Source organism: Sipha flava, unplaced genomic scaffold (genome assembly GCF_003268045.1).
Source record: "Sipha flava isolate LNK unplaced genomic scaffold, YSA_version1 294_pilon_pilon, whole genome shotgun sequence".
In the NCBI taxonomy this organism is placed as follows: domain Eukaryota; kingdom Metazoa; phylum Arthropoda; class Insecta; order Hemiptera; family Aphididae; genus Sipha; species Sipha flava.
Window position 1 is genome coordinate 71,178 of NW_020272965.1, and position 15,783 is coordinate 86,960.

At 34.3% G+C, this 15,783-nt stretch overlaps 1 protein-coding gene across 2 annotated transcripts in view; it reads right to left on the reverse strand.

Annotated features, from left to right (window-relative positions):
• The window catches only part of LOC112685858 (protein Skeletor, isoforms B/C-like), a 115,064-nt gene that overhangs the window by 50,729 nt on the left and 48,552 nt on the right, over positions 1 to 15,783 (reverse strand). The gene's annotated exons all lie outside the window — the stretch shown is intronic.

Below are 15,783 nucleotides of genomic sequence, written 5' to 3' on the forward strand. Positions count from 1 at the left end.
TTGTCTAGGCTTAACTTGGCTACTGGCAATTCACAAGTTTCACAAAAGGTCGCTTTAACACTCTTTCGGCGGTTATTAGTGTAACTGCCAGTACAACTTCGTCAGGTCCCGGATGGATATCGATGAGTCCTATCTGCCATAACAATACTGGTATACCCGGAGAGTTAACAACGACTACATCTTCCTTAGCCAATGTTGGATTTGCAGTGTACCACTTCTGACGAGTTTGCAACGTATGTAAATACTCCCATGACCAATTCCCCCAATTTTATGACAGCTACTAAGGCACAGTTTGATTCTGTGCATATAATTGCTCCTTGAAATGGATTCCGTTTTTGACAATAATTAGCAAAACGAAAACAATATGCAATTACACATTGCATCTTTGAAAACGATGAAAAACGATGTAGCAATTCATCCGAGTTCGAATCATATTGAATATGAAACGCACATTTTGTTGGACGCTTATATTCCGGTAAATCTTAGGATGAAATTCCTGACATCAAAATATTTGGCCATTGGATTTTCGGATTCGATAAAAATTCAGAACCGTTTAAATTTAATTTCCATCCGGCCAATTTTTAAGGAAGAAGTCCTCGTGATGCCAATCTCCTTTGAACGCACACGTGACTACTTACACTGTGGTAAAAGTCTTTTTATTATCGCAATTTGATTATTGACAAATATTTTGAAATCCTTGAGTTGAAAAATGTTTTGATTAAGCGTCTATTCAAACATCATAGTAACGCGTGAATACCATTGATTACACTCGTATAACGTACACATACGTATATACAGTTAAGTTATTTCATCTAATGGACTATTTTTCGTCGTACAACAGTCAACTTATTATAAAGACAATATAGAAAAAAGAAAGAGAGAGAGAGAGAGTTTTTTAGGCAAGTGATTACACTTTTTCCCACTTTCACTTCATTGACCACAATAAATAAAAAGAAAAAGCCATTCGCACGTTGCAACTGCCACAGCCACTGCAACTTGGAATCGGGGGAGGGTAGGAGGGTCGAGACTGCGACGAAGAAAAATTCGATAAGATCCCATGGGGATAACTGTGCGAGTGTACTGCTATGTAAGGTTCCAGTAGAATAGCACCGGTGATCGATGACACCGCGCCAGTAGAAGACACCAACGAGGAGACAGTAATTCTACTTGGATGAAAAATCTCCCACGCTCCGATAAATTGTGTAGCCTCAGTATCGAATTACTGCAGCAGTTGCATCTATCACTTGTCCGTCGGTGTTTTTCGGTTAAACGAAAAACGGTGAAAAGTCGACGTACACGTGACTTCGAAACAATGCATATACATGTCTGCCTTAAATGTAACAAAACATCAACAGAACCGGCAAATATTTATGGAATAGCAAGGCGATAAAAATCCATAGAAAGATTAAGAGACGCAAGAGGAGAAGTTTTAACTTAAACATTAGTAAAAATTCAGAACGAAAACAGCTAAATATTTTAATTACTATCGTATTTTTTCTAATTCTTTCACTATTCGTCTATACATAAATAAAATAAAAATAAATTTAGGCCACTTATCATAAGCGTTCTTGTAATAGTATGAAATTAAAATAAAAATAAAAACGTCTTAATTAAAAAGTTACATTATATAGGTTGTGTATATTGTGGGGCGTATCCATTATCGTTACCTGATCTCGTTATTTTTTTTAATAAACTAAATATTATGTATACTTTTGTTGGCACGTCAATTTATGTAAAAAACCTGATAGTCAAATCTGGGCACCGGATCCAAAAAACTTAAAAGTTTCGCCACTTCTACCCTATATCGGGATCGTATTGTTGTTCTACAGTAACCACCACGACGATACTTTAATCAGTTTTTACTATATGTAGTTTACAGTTATAGTTTGAACACCGTTTACGTACATTTTGTGAAATTTAACTCGTTTGCGCACACATTTTTAAAAAAGTTAATTGTGAATATCTTTATTTATTTTTTTTTTTTAAAAAAATGCACCTTTCAAGTTTTAAATACTGAAATGCATTTCATTAAACATTTAGTGGAAAACATGATAACCCATAAATCATTCGGATCACGAGCCAGTAGCAAAACTTATTTGAAATTGTTTGATAATTGACCCTTTGCGTTACTGTGATACGCGTCTGTTGCAGTATATGTTCCATCTTAGACCATACGTAAATAAAATCAAAATATATAATTTGTTTAAATCGTTTGATAGCAGTACGTAAGAGGATTTAAGTTTATATTGGGCTCTCGATTATCGAACTATCAAAAATAGTCACAAAAGTAAAGAACAAAAACAATTTTTCGTAAAGCAATTGAGATTAAAAAAATGGAATAAAATAAAGTCAATAATAATTGGATCCTTAGACAAACCGAATTGCATGTCCCAGGAGCAGATAGTTTTCTACCAAATCTAGCGAAAACACGATATTCTTGCGAAGAATGCTTGGGTCATGGAAAAATGATGAAGCTAACGAAATCAGGTTAAAAAATTGCTTATTACTTTAATTAACGAACCCAATATAGCGGTTGAACACAAGCACCATAAATTAAGGTGAACTGTAGACATATGGAGAGCATAAGGTCAATTCATACTGACAGTCATGAAATGGAAATATAATAAAAGCCAATCGAGGGAAAGGCTTAGATAACGGGAAGAGGATCGAGGAAATGGAGATCTTAAGACATTGGCAGTGCTGAACAGTCACAATCCGTCACTAAGCAGAAAAACGTATAGAGGGTTTGTTGAAGAGGCAACGGGTCGAAATGACCTAGAACAATCAGGAAAAAAATTAGCCCGTCGATTTTTAGTCGAAATGTTTATACACGTGTAGTAAAAGTCGACATTGATATTCCGAAACGGGGAACGATCGTCATCAGCCAGATTGCCACGTAGACACGTTCGCAATATTAACGGGTACAGGAATCCAATGGAATATTTAAATTATTTTGTTAAACGTAGAATTTCCAAACACGTCGAGCCTACTAAAACTTGTGCCGTGCGAAAAATTACCAACCAATCGAACGGGCCTTTATGTACCTTTTGAAACTTAAAACCTCGCTGGACGATGTCACATGGGCACGGGTGCGTATTACCCTGAAACCGAAACGTATTACTGATTGTGATCGCTCATATATGTTATGTTATGTACTCGTATAACGCGTATAAAATCTCCGCTCGTACGTTTCCCGACCCTTATCCAAAGGGAGTAACACTTCTAAAATACTTAATGGATGGTCGGTACACACGTGTTCTTGTTGTCGATATCCATTCTCAATATTTAGGAGGAATAAAATTTGAAGGAAAAAAAACACGAGAAAAAAATTTTGCGTTACGGGGCGAAAGACATTTTCAACGAAACGATTTCACCTACCTAACATTGTGGGTAGGTACGTTTATTTTTTGCGTTTTCGATAATACGGATTACGGTGCGCGAATCGGTGTTGCGAACTCATGGCCGCTGGTTCGGGTGACGCGGTTTACACCTAAATCGGACTGCAGAGGGGACGGCTATAAACTCGCGGCTGCTTTATGTCGCGTGCTCGTTATAATACCGACGGTGTAGATACATAGATGTTAATCAGCCGATGACACACAACTACCATTAAAGCTATTTATGTATACGATTTTCAGCGGTCCCCGCGGACGTGAAGACTCGAGGGCGGAGAGAGGATTCAGCTGTCGCCATCCCTAATCCACGGCCGCCGCCACCACCGTCGCCGGCCCGAAAACGCGTTATTTCCAGTCATTAATTCGAAATGAAAATAATATCCGGCACGACGAAAGCGCGCGTGCGCCATACCCGCAAAAACGCATCGATGAGGCGTTTCGATACGCGTGCGCCGACTTTTCATTTTCTATTTTTTAATTTTTTTTTTTTTTTTAATTTAATACCACTCCGTTAGCCGCCGCTGGCCCTAGCCCTGCATAATATGTATGTGCATATTTTTTATACGTGTGCCGAGAGAGAGAAAACATCAAACGACCGTTCATCATCCCCATCCCTTAAACCACCGGTCGGAGAGTGAATATTAGAAATACCCTTTGAGATCCGTTTTGGAGTCGTCGCACTCGGTAAACGTCACGTGCTCGAAAACTGTACAGCGAAATAATGTACACATGTCTATCGATTGATGTCCCCGGGTAGTCGGGTTGTATTGAAAGGGAAAACAGGCCTGATGATGGGCCGTAGCTTATCTTGGTTCTTAAACTTTTGAACAAAATAATTAATGTATTTTCAGTACGTAATCTAGATCAGTTACGTAGAAATTATTATACGAACGTAACGTTTAAATATATACAAATTTGGATTATATCAAAACGAATTCTACTCCAATAGACAAATATTTTACTTTATATCAATACAAAAATTTTTGTTCAACGTCATTAAACTTAATACTTTACGCGTATCAAGCAAATTAAATAATCCCCTCGTCCTGTATAACATCCAATGTTTATCTATAAATAAAATTATACTTATTTATTAGCGTTTTATAAGTTTCGATTCTCATCATTTATCCGACGACAACTCGTGTACATTTTTTCTCGTAAACAAAAACTTTTAAATCGGATTTATAGTTATTATTTTTTGGAAAGTTCTTAATTTTCAGTTTTTTCTTCACAAAAGAGATAATCACGTACACAAATCTCATTACTTTCCCAGAAGGTCTTAACGATATATATATAAATACATTTATATACATAGGGTGTCCCATAAGTCCTACAAAAAATTACTAATTCTCTAAATCCTACGCCTATAAAAATATAAGAATTTTATCCTTATGTAATATAAAACTCTTTACCATCATAAGGTATATGTATTAAAATTAGTAACTCTTGTAGAATATTGTACATAATTTTATATTTAATCACCTCAAAATATATGAAACCATGTGAAAACAATATTGCAGAAAAATATTGCGTCAATAGTTTTGCCTATCAAACTGTTTACACAACAGTAAATTCATCTTAATTTACAACGCGATGAATATTTAGACGAAAATAATAATCAGAAACATATATTTTATCGATGATTGGTACTTTAGATGTTTACTTTTATTCATTTACACTTTACACAGTTTGATTCATTTTTATTAAAATCAATGTAATTAAAGTTTAAACTGATAAAGTAATTTTATTTTTGTGTTGTTTAATAATATGCTTAGTCAATAAATATTTTACAAACAATAGTAGAATGACCAATCTTCACTAAGCTCTTAACAGAAAAAAAATCCTTATAAATCGTGAATTGCAGGTCTTTTGGAAAAAACAACTAAAGAATAAATCAACATTCAAGTTACTATTGTACTGTTCTTTCTTCACTAAATATTTTACTGAGAAAATTTATGATTTTTAATTTAAAAAAGTGTATAATGAAATTATGAATATTATTATTTTTTAAATAAATTCTAAGAAATCTTATGAATGATATTTATAATTCAGCTGACATTGAAACTACAACATCAGAAAAATCACAAAAACTATATTAAATGCCTATAAAAATATACGTATCTTTGTTATGTGTATTCTTATAGTAAACATAATAATGTAAGATCAATAAAAACATATTTTTTTTTATGTTAATATTATACCTCTACCTACTGCTTTCTCGTATTAGTCACATAATCCCTATTTAGATTGGATAATTTTAGCTGATTTTACATTATATTCACATATAAAATAAAAGTATCAGAGTAAAGCATCATAAATTATGAAGATATTTTGAGACATTATAAAATGTACGATACTCGTATACCAGATCAGTTTTACATTTTTAATTCATGAAAGAGCGATTTTTTTCCCTATGAAACGCATGTTATCAAATCACCGAGATTTATCATGTTAAATATTCATCTAAAATTTGATTATTTAATAGATTCATAGTTTCATTTTTTTTATAACATTTTTTTTAATATAATAAAATATACGTACTTAAGGTAAAACTTACTTAAAAGTAGTAGTATAATAATGATTGTGTGTATTTTATGTTTCGTCTTTTTTACAGGTAACGATCACAAATAAATTTATGAATTTAGATAATTAAAGGTTGATATAACAAAATTGTTGCATACTTATTGGTATAATTATAATATAATCACAAGCCCTAATAACCTAACCAAATTTATAAAAAAAAAAAAAAAAAATAATAAGGGAGAAATTAGGAACAATTTTATAAATAAAGAGTTAGCCAGCAGTTAAATGACGTATTTATACATAAAAATGTAGTGGTAAACTGTTTTTGAACATAAAATATATAAAGTAATGTAAAACAGTTTAACAACTAATCATAGGGCAGGCCTGAAAGAAAAAAAACAATACGTAACATACATAGCAACGGACATTTCTTTCATAAAACACTACATTAATATAAATGTTACTAGTCTTTTATACTTTTTTATTCAATTATAAATATATCTATAAGTATAAGAATAATAATTTAATGTTACATTTTACAATTAACAGATATTCGGCCTTTAATTCCTAATACAAGCAACGTATAAGAACGAGCAATCAACAAATTCCGGACTACTCATTGCAGATACCAGTGACGGGAAGTGAACGAGCCAAGAAGGTAGGGCGTTGTAAATCATATTTAAATTCATACCATCGTTTCCCTTATGGTTTGGATTTGAGTCAGAGTTCGTGCAACACCCGATCGAGCACATAACTGTACCATTGGAAGTGAGTGGGCCAACGAACGAGACGAGAAGTTAATGGCTGTAATGAGATTTTTAATAGAGTGAGAAGAATGACAAGCCGGTAGTGAGTTTGCGGGGTCTGAGTTCTAGATAGTTTCAGTTGTTCTCTTCTGAAGTGTGAGGTTCTATTTTTTGGGGGGGAGGGGTAGAGCTACACCACACGGTTTTCATGACGTGGCAAGAGTACGAACTCTTTGTCCCTATACGTCTCGTGTGGTGGCTAGCAATTCGACATTTACGACCTTCAAGAGGTTCGCAATACTACAGGGCTACAGGCTTATCGGTAACCAACAACATAGAGGAGGACCTCTATTCATATTTGGAGCCGTACGGTAGCTGAAGATTCAATAGTCGAATTGCAAGGCTCGTGATACTAGAGAGCTACAACCGTCGGTAACCATCCTTCAAGAGGAGCAACTTGTTGCTTATTTGGAACCGCACGGTAGCTTTTCGTACGTTTGGTGAATTGTGGTGTTGTCTGTAAGCGTGAGGTTGTGGAAAGTATGGGACTACTACCGGTGGTATGGAAGATCGTGGAAGGGAGAGGTACTTGTTGGGGAGTGACAGAATTTTGAACAGAGGTAGCCGATCGGCAAGGATTGGTCCGTCCGTGAGTGTATGTGAAGAGTGTTCGTAAATCACAAAAAAATCTGGTTGTTTTAGAAGTGTGAGGTTCATTCGTGGGGGGGTGGGTAAGAGCTACACACGATGTTGTCGACGTAAAAAAATAAAAATAAAAATCTATAACGATTTTTATATCCCGTGTGGTAGCTGGCAATCCAACATTCGAATTGCAAGGTTTGTGATATTAGAGAGCTACAATCGTCGGTAACCACCCCTATAGAGGAGCAACTGGTTGCTTAGATGGAGCCGCACGGTAGCTTTTCGTATGTTTGGTGAATTGTGGTCTTGTCTGTTAGTGTGATGTTTTGGAAAGGATGGAATTATTGTGGAACTGCTCGCAGTGCACCTGGTAGTGAGTGTGCGAGATGTGAGTACTTGAGAGCTACAGTCGTTGTATTCTGAAGTGCGAGGTTCTTTGTCTTGGGGGGAAGGGATAGAGCTACACACGGTGTTCACGACGTGGCAAGAGAACGATCTCTTTGACCTTAGACGTCTCGTGTGGTGGCTAGCAATTCGACGCCTACGACCTTTAAGAGGTTCGCGATACTACAGGGCTACAGGCGTATCGGTAACCAACTACATAGCCGAGAATCACAATTCATATTTGGAGCCGTACGGTAGCTGAAGATTTGGCAGTCGAATTGCTGTTCGTTTGTTTTGTGAAATGCGGTCTTGTCTGGAAGTGTGAGTTTTTTGTACAGTGCGAGACTACTTTCGGTGGTGTACTTGGACCAGGATGTGAGAGGTTTTGGAGTAAATGGAGGAAAGACGCGGTTTGGAAAACGGGCTGGTCGGTCTATGTTTGTAGACGTTAACATTTCGTCTCGTATATCGGTTCGGTGCACATGCATGTGTGCTACGGTTATATGCGTGGATCGGGCGCACATTCGATGACAGTATCCAAAGCAAAAAAGCCGTTGGCGATGAACTAATTATGATTTACTTCGCCCTAGGTGTATGTTGCCGAACAAATATCGTTATATGTGCATTCGTCCATCGCGCTTGAAAATATTGATGAAACGTGGTTGTGGTTTATTCTTGTCGTACGTCATACGACTTCATTGCGAAAGACAACAAGCAAGTCGCCTGGTATGCGATTTTCAAACGAGCAGACTGAAAAATTTATAGGGCAAGACGTATGTTATTCATGTAGTATAATACTTGAAAGATGACACTTAAATTTTATAGGTGGCCCCAGTTACCGGAGAACCACTTTCGAAATCAATATTTTATATTGATAAATATTTATGTATACCAGCCAATATATTTCAATAATAATAATACAAATAATTATACAAACAACAATAACTATACAGATTTACCTATCATCCATTGAATCTTGTCCGTCGGACCATTTATCGCGGGAAAGACTAAAACTTCTTTACTCCATATTTAAATATCAAAATATAGCAGCCAGGAAAAATAAAATAAATATCCATTGACATTTCGGTTCAAATTTCGGATGGACAGAGCTTTACTCTACTTTCCATCTTTCGTAGTTCTCCGTTTATTTCTTGAATTTTGGTCAGTCTTAATAATTAGCTTATGAAATTAATGATCAACAACTGTCCATATCGAAGTGTTTATGTCACGCCATGGTCATCGCTATGGGGATGAGACGTTTGTACTCTACATATTAGATAACACAAATATATATATTACAAGCAGGCACGAAGCGGCTATTCCAGATTCATAACAATACCGAATATAAAATTCTATGATGTTTCAATTGGTATATCAATACATTTATTATTTTTTACAACGATGTGATTTTTAATCTAAACCGAGAATTTCTGCATTCATCAAACATGTATGGGATTTATATAAATAAATAGTTTTTGTGTAGAAAAAAATGAAATAAAATGCGTAGCCTTAAGGTTCATTGATCTAAAATTTACATGCAAAAATATTAAAACCAATAATATTATTAACAACAAAATATATGGCATATACATTAAACTATATCGTAGATAATTGACAATTCGACTTTATTTAAAGGTTTAAATAAGCAAGCAGAAAATTTAATTAGTCACTTTAACAAAATTAATAAAACCATTCAATTAATACTCAAAACACAAGTAAATGATAAATAAATTATCTTATATCAAATAGTTACAGTTATAAATTAAAAAATTAATTATTATTATTTAATTATTTTAATTTAGTATGTACTAGAAACCTACACAATCTGATGCTATAATACAACATGACTTTAATCACCTTTGATCTCAAAATATATCATTTTTTAATTCAATATGCTTGAACACAGTAGTATGAAATATTTAATAATAGGTGTACATATTTTCCGGTATAGATTACATTTTTTAAACAAATTTGAGCTCACAGTTTACAAAACAACTTCATACCGCCTTATGGCTTATGTTCTCAATTAAAAGAGGGGTTATAATGACGGGGGCGTACTTACATATGTTCATATGTTCCACGTGTAGGCCTATTGAAAATGTACGCTTTAAATAACTAAAATAATATACCATACCTACTCAAGGGCATATTTGAGGGGGGAAGGGGCATTCGCCCCACCCACGGCTCGTATTTTTTTTGAATATTATGTATTGATTTATTTAAAAAATGTAATGTATAAATAATTAGGACTATAAATTACTAGTCTATCATTAAAATATGATATTAAATTCAATAATATGTCAATTTAGTCACGGGTATCAATTTTTGTTTATCTTTTTATATCATAACATTTTTGGTTGTGGAACGAATAGTGGTATTATCTTCCACAGATATTGCTACGGTAATAGTAGACATTTACAACCATAACTGAGATATTTATCAGATAATATAATGTAATTTAAAGTAACACTTTTTTTACCGCATATTTACTAGTCAGTCATTTTTTGGTGTATTTATGCATATTGTATATTTTTGTATTTATTAGAGCTATATATGTCCTTAATAATTTTACTCGTCTATTTTTCTTTTACAACATAATATCTGGTACATTTTGTTGTGCATAGGTATTTAGTCATTTTTTGTGAACAAATGCATGCATATTTGTGTATTTAATAGAGCTAGAAGCCTCTAACCCAGTGGTTCTCAATCTTTTTAGGACCGCGACCCAAATTTTCTTCCAAAAATCTATCGTGACCATAGTCTTACATTTACAGAATCAATAAAAATAATTTCAAAAAACAAATTTTTTTCTCTTTTATTACTTATTTACTACTTTATAATAATAATAATAAAAATAATAAAGTTTTTTTATTATTATTATTAATATTTAAATATTTAAATATTTTCTATTAGTTCTATAGTCTATAATTTATACAATTTAATAAAACATAAATTTCTTACAATCTGTATAATTAATAAAACTTCTCGCGACCCCCCAAATATTGACTCACGACCCTCTAGGCCCTAGAGTCTAGGGGGTCGCGACCCACAGTTTGAGAAACGCTGCTCTAAGCCAAATAATAATCATAATAACTGATAATATTTGTTTCCATATTCTTGAACTTGCAAATATTGGCCAAAATTATATTTTTGTAAATTGAAAACATGGTTAAGATTAATAAAAGGCCATCATAGATTAACAGGTTTGACTTTGCTGCATGCTGGATGAAATATTTTTAGAATATTTAAAAATAATCATTGCAATTTAATATTTAATATTGATTTAGCGAAATCGTCGGAAAATCTATTTGCTGACACAATTTAATTGCAAGCTATTTAAATTTTTTTTTACCTTCCATGAATTGCATTAAAATTGATTTATTTACTTAATTTCATACACATTAATTAAAATTATTTCAAAGAAAACTAGGTTGTTGAAAATTCATTAAATGGCACAAAAAAATTTTATTTTAATCACTAAATAGTTAATTTACCGGGCAAACCATTGAACTTTGATGAATATTTCGAATTTAAAAAATGCAATTAAATTGCATACCTATCCAAAGGGCATAACGCTGTTTGTGAACAGATTAAAAAAAAAATAACTGTTCAAATTCATTTACGACTCTATGTTTTTATTTCTGCATCAATTGATACGACGACAACTCCAGTTCGTTGACTTTTTTTTAAAAAAATCACGTTCACGATTTCAATTCGAAATTCGCCACATGTAAATGCGTTTTATCTTATTGAATATAGTATAATAAAAGACGATCATCATCAGACTACATGTAATGTGCAAATGTAATAATCCACACAGAAACGCTCCAATGTACGTGTCCAAGATATTAGAGTACGGAAAATATATACACATATTTTTATGTATAAGAAACTAACTTCTTCTTCTTAGCTTTATAACTCTCTAAGAGTCTTCGGGGCCACCGTCAATGCCTCCCATCTTTCCCTATCCTGGATAATTTCCTTCCAGTTCTCTACGCTTAGCGTCCTTATGTCCTAACTTATACCATCGAAACATCACTTCCTTGGTCTAGCTGTCGGTCTTTTTCCACTTAGTTGAAACTTTATAGCAGCCCTAACAGCTATTGATCCATCTCTTCGCATAGCATGTCCAAACCATTGTAATCGTTGTTAACGTTATTAGTTTTGCTGGAAACTTAAATTCAGCCATTATATTAAAAACGCTTTCCCGGTGAATGATATCGTAAACTTTTTTAAAACTGACAAATACTCGTACTTGCCATACATTCTGTCGAAATTCATAATTCTTTTTAATAATTCGACTAATTTTTGACAACTGGTCTATAGTTGGGCAACTAACGGGGAAACCAAAAGTTTGTTGATAGTAAATATTATATGTACGTATCATTTTTGATAATGCATTGATAGAACCCTTTTTCCTCATGTATAAAGTACATTCCTTGCTTCACTCATAATCGAAATGGTGTACTTACTTATTGAACCATACGTATATGAATAATTCAAATTCATATTATAGTCAGCATTAAGTAAAATGTAGTAGTTACATTTAGGCATTAAAAAGTTACAAGTAAGTATTTATTATGAATTATTTATATTATTTAACCCGTTGCGGGTGAGAAATTGAAAACAATGGTTTTATTTCTCAACGATTATAAATCAATTAAAGAATAAAAATTATAGGTGTTTGAGAATACTTAAAATACGTTTGAAAATTTAAAATTTTCACGGATTATTAAACATTCGACAAAAGTTAAAAAAAAAAAAAAAAATTATAAAAATGAATACCTAGTTCATTTTTTTTTTTTTTATTTAATTCGCTTTTTCAAAACTCTTGTGTTTTAATAAAATATTAATACGAAAAATGCAGAAAGGTCGATTCTGCAGAACAAAATAACTCCTAAAACACTCGGAAAACAATTTCGTCCGGGTATCAGTTTATAAGGTATAAATAACAAGTGCCACTATACTCGCGTCGTTTTATGGCTGTACGCAGGGATTCATTTTCGGTCATAAACGCACGTCATGAAATTATCTGACGCGAGGGTAGGGCCGCGTCGGTTTCCAGTGTCGAGTTGATTAATCGTTCGGCTTACGCGTCGTAATGATTACGTTTCGCATTTGATACAGTTGATAACGCGCTGTTCGTCGCGGCGTCGCCGTAAAGGTGTTGTACTGCTATTGTTATCGCGGATTCGTATTTTATTATTACAAAATCGAGTGACGAGTGCAAGAAAAGTAGCGGGGATGAAAAAAATGAAAATAAGAAAAATCCACCTAGACATTCTACACCTCTTCGTGTGTGCGTGTAATATTATGCGTGTGTACATAACGCGCTCAAGTGCATTAAACGTATATATTCCGTTTTCACGTGGCCGCCGCAGCGTCTGGCCCCGAGAGTCGGTGTACGGCACCGTACACCTAGTGGTCGCGCGCGCCGCGTTGTAAGTGAATTTAAAAAGCTTTCCTTCTCCGGCTCTGGAGTATAATGTTATACGTATACGTGTGTACGGGTACGAACAAGCGGTTGGGGGAATGAAAAAATAGAAAACTCGGCACGCCTTTCGGATTTGAATTTCGAGATTTTTTTTTTTCGTACTCCCATGAATAATAATATAAGTGTACCCACGCGCGCGCACACACGTGCACGGCACACGCTCACACGTAAAATTGTGTACGTGTGTGCGCGCACGCTTTACCGTCATCGCCGCCGCAGTTTTCCACCCCTCGTATTGGAGTCACCCTAGCCTCACCCTCGCTCGCGCTGGACCGGAATACAAAACGACCGTGTCGGCCCGATTCACCTATACACTATATATGTATATGTATTATTATTATACGCTCTGCAATCTCATCCGACCTGGACCGGCGGGTGTCGATTTAATTTCAAACCAACACACACACACACACACACACACACACGAGCGATAACGACCCGATGGCGGTGGTTGCACTCACCGGGATGCAACCCTCACAGCTCAGCTTCGCCGCTACAGGGTCGTGGTCCGTGCACTGTATTATATTATTATGTACATCGTAATGAACTCGCGGCCGTGCAATCACCCGCCACCGTCGAGCCCCGCGCGTTTATTTATACGGTACTTGTATACGTGTACTACCCTCGTGTACGCACCCCGTTAGGTTAGAGGGGGAGAAAAGAAATATCGGGCACGGGGTGCTATCGGAACTAACGTGTTTCGTCGATCCAGTTATCGTTTCCTTCCGAAAACGATACGTATAAATATTATTAATATTTTTATTACTCTCCGTACGATACGGATACCGGGTACAGCGCAGTGATACCTCGGCCATCAACGACTTCCGCCCGTGCAACAGCTAGTCTTTTTATCGCGACGATTTGATGCGATATAAAAACGCACTTGGCGCGCACACTGGCGACGCGTTTGAATTCGGTAGAGATATCCGCGACGAGATACACGGAAAAAACGAAAAATAATAGGATCGGGAAAAGAGCCAGTAACTATTGTGACACTTTTTTCGAGATAAATTTCAAACTACTAATGAATCCCTTGATTTCTACCAGACATTTATAACTCTTTTGAGTTCCATAAACATTTTTATTCCTGTGTCTCTTCCGATTATCTACATAGAACACCATTCGCGGTTTTTTCTTTCAACACTAGTCATTAATTTTTCCTTCAATTATTATCATCATTTCTCAAGGGTCGTACTACTTTTATTAAATGTCCGATTCACTTATTTTTTCCTTTGTAAAATCTAATCCTCATTGATTTCTATTTATCTCTTCACTATCCTAATTCTTTCCGTCCATAAAATTCTTAATTTCCGTCTTCAACGCCAGACGTCAAAATCTAATTGTGCCACTAACATGTAGATAAAACTGATTTTCCTTCAACTGTGCACAATAAGAAAAGAATTATTTGTATGCCAGCAACATTGGAAAACTATAGTTCACCCTATTATAACTAAATGTAAATTATAAACTGTATTATAATGCATAAAGAATTTTTAATACTATGTTGATTAAAATTAATTTGTATATTTTAATCAGAAGAATTTCTGGAGATGATAAATTCAGATTTTATTACCGCATCTTAAAAAACTCTTCGAGCACTTATGACATAGTTTCAAAAAAGAATTCGTAAGTAAATTAAAAATTTAATGCTGTTTTAAAATGAATTGTACAATATAAAAAATAAACCTTTATACAGATATCTTTACCTAAACACTATTTATATTTTTTTGCATTTATTATTCACTTAACGGTTCGAGTTTATAACGCCGAGATTCGATACGAAAATTCTCAATAACTATATGATATATTTTTGTAAATTATAGTCGTTTTGATAAATCTCGTTACTAAATTATAAAACATGCCTTTGAAAATCAATGAACGTCTGATTTCACTCGAATTATCTACCGTATGTGTAAATTAAACGATTATATCGATGTCGTTATGATTTCGGACTTATCGTATAAAACATGTAATATCCATAAAAATAAAACGATAAATAAAAAAGATTTAAGAACCACAGTGAGTTGATGAATTTTAAAATGTAAATACAATGTTACACTGAATATGACTACGTCACGTACCGCATTCGTTTTTCGTCTATATGCACACGTCGTATTATTGTAATGGAAAATTATATTAAATAGTGATATCGAAGGAAGAATGCGGATAGACAATGCACATGCGTCTTGTGTGAAAAAGTGATTTTATAAATATATATATTGTACATTGTGTGTACGTATCAATAAATATATAATACTGTCGAATATCCGAAAAATACGGTTCATTGTTGTAAACGGTTTACTTTTATTTCACGTGATTTTTGAAATGCCGTGGCAAAAAGTGTAATATTGATTTTATGCCACTCCATACGCCGCACGGGAGTAGACGGCAGTTTTCAGTCACGGCCATCACTCGCCACCACCGTTACCGCCGCTGGGGTATACATACAGTACACATATATATATATCGAGAGAGAAAGAGAGTTGGTGGACGTATTACTTTAAAAAATATGAAACAAAAAAAAAAAAAAAACCCAGAAAAAGAAAGGTGACTAAAGAAAAGAGAAAAAAAGTTTGGGTTTCGACGCTTACAAAAGCTA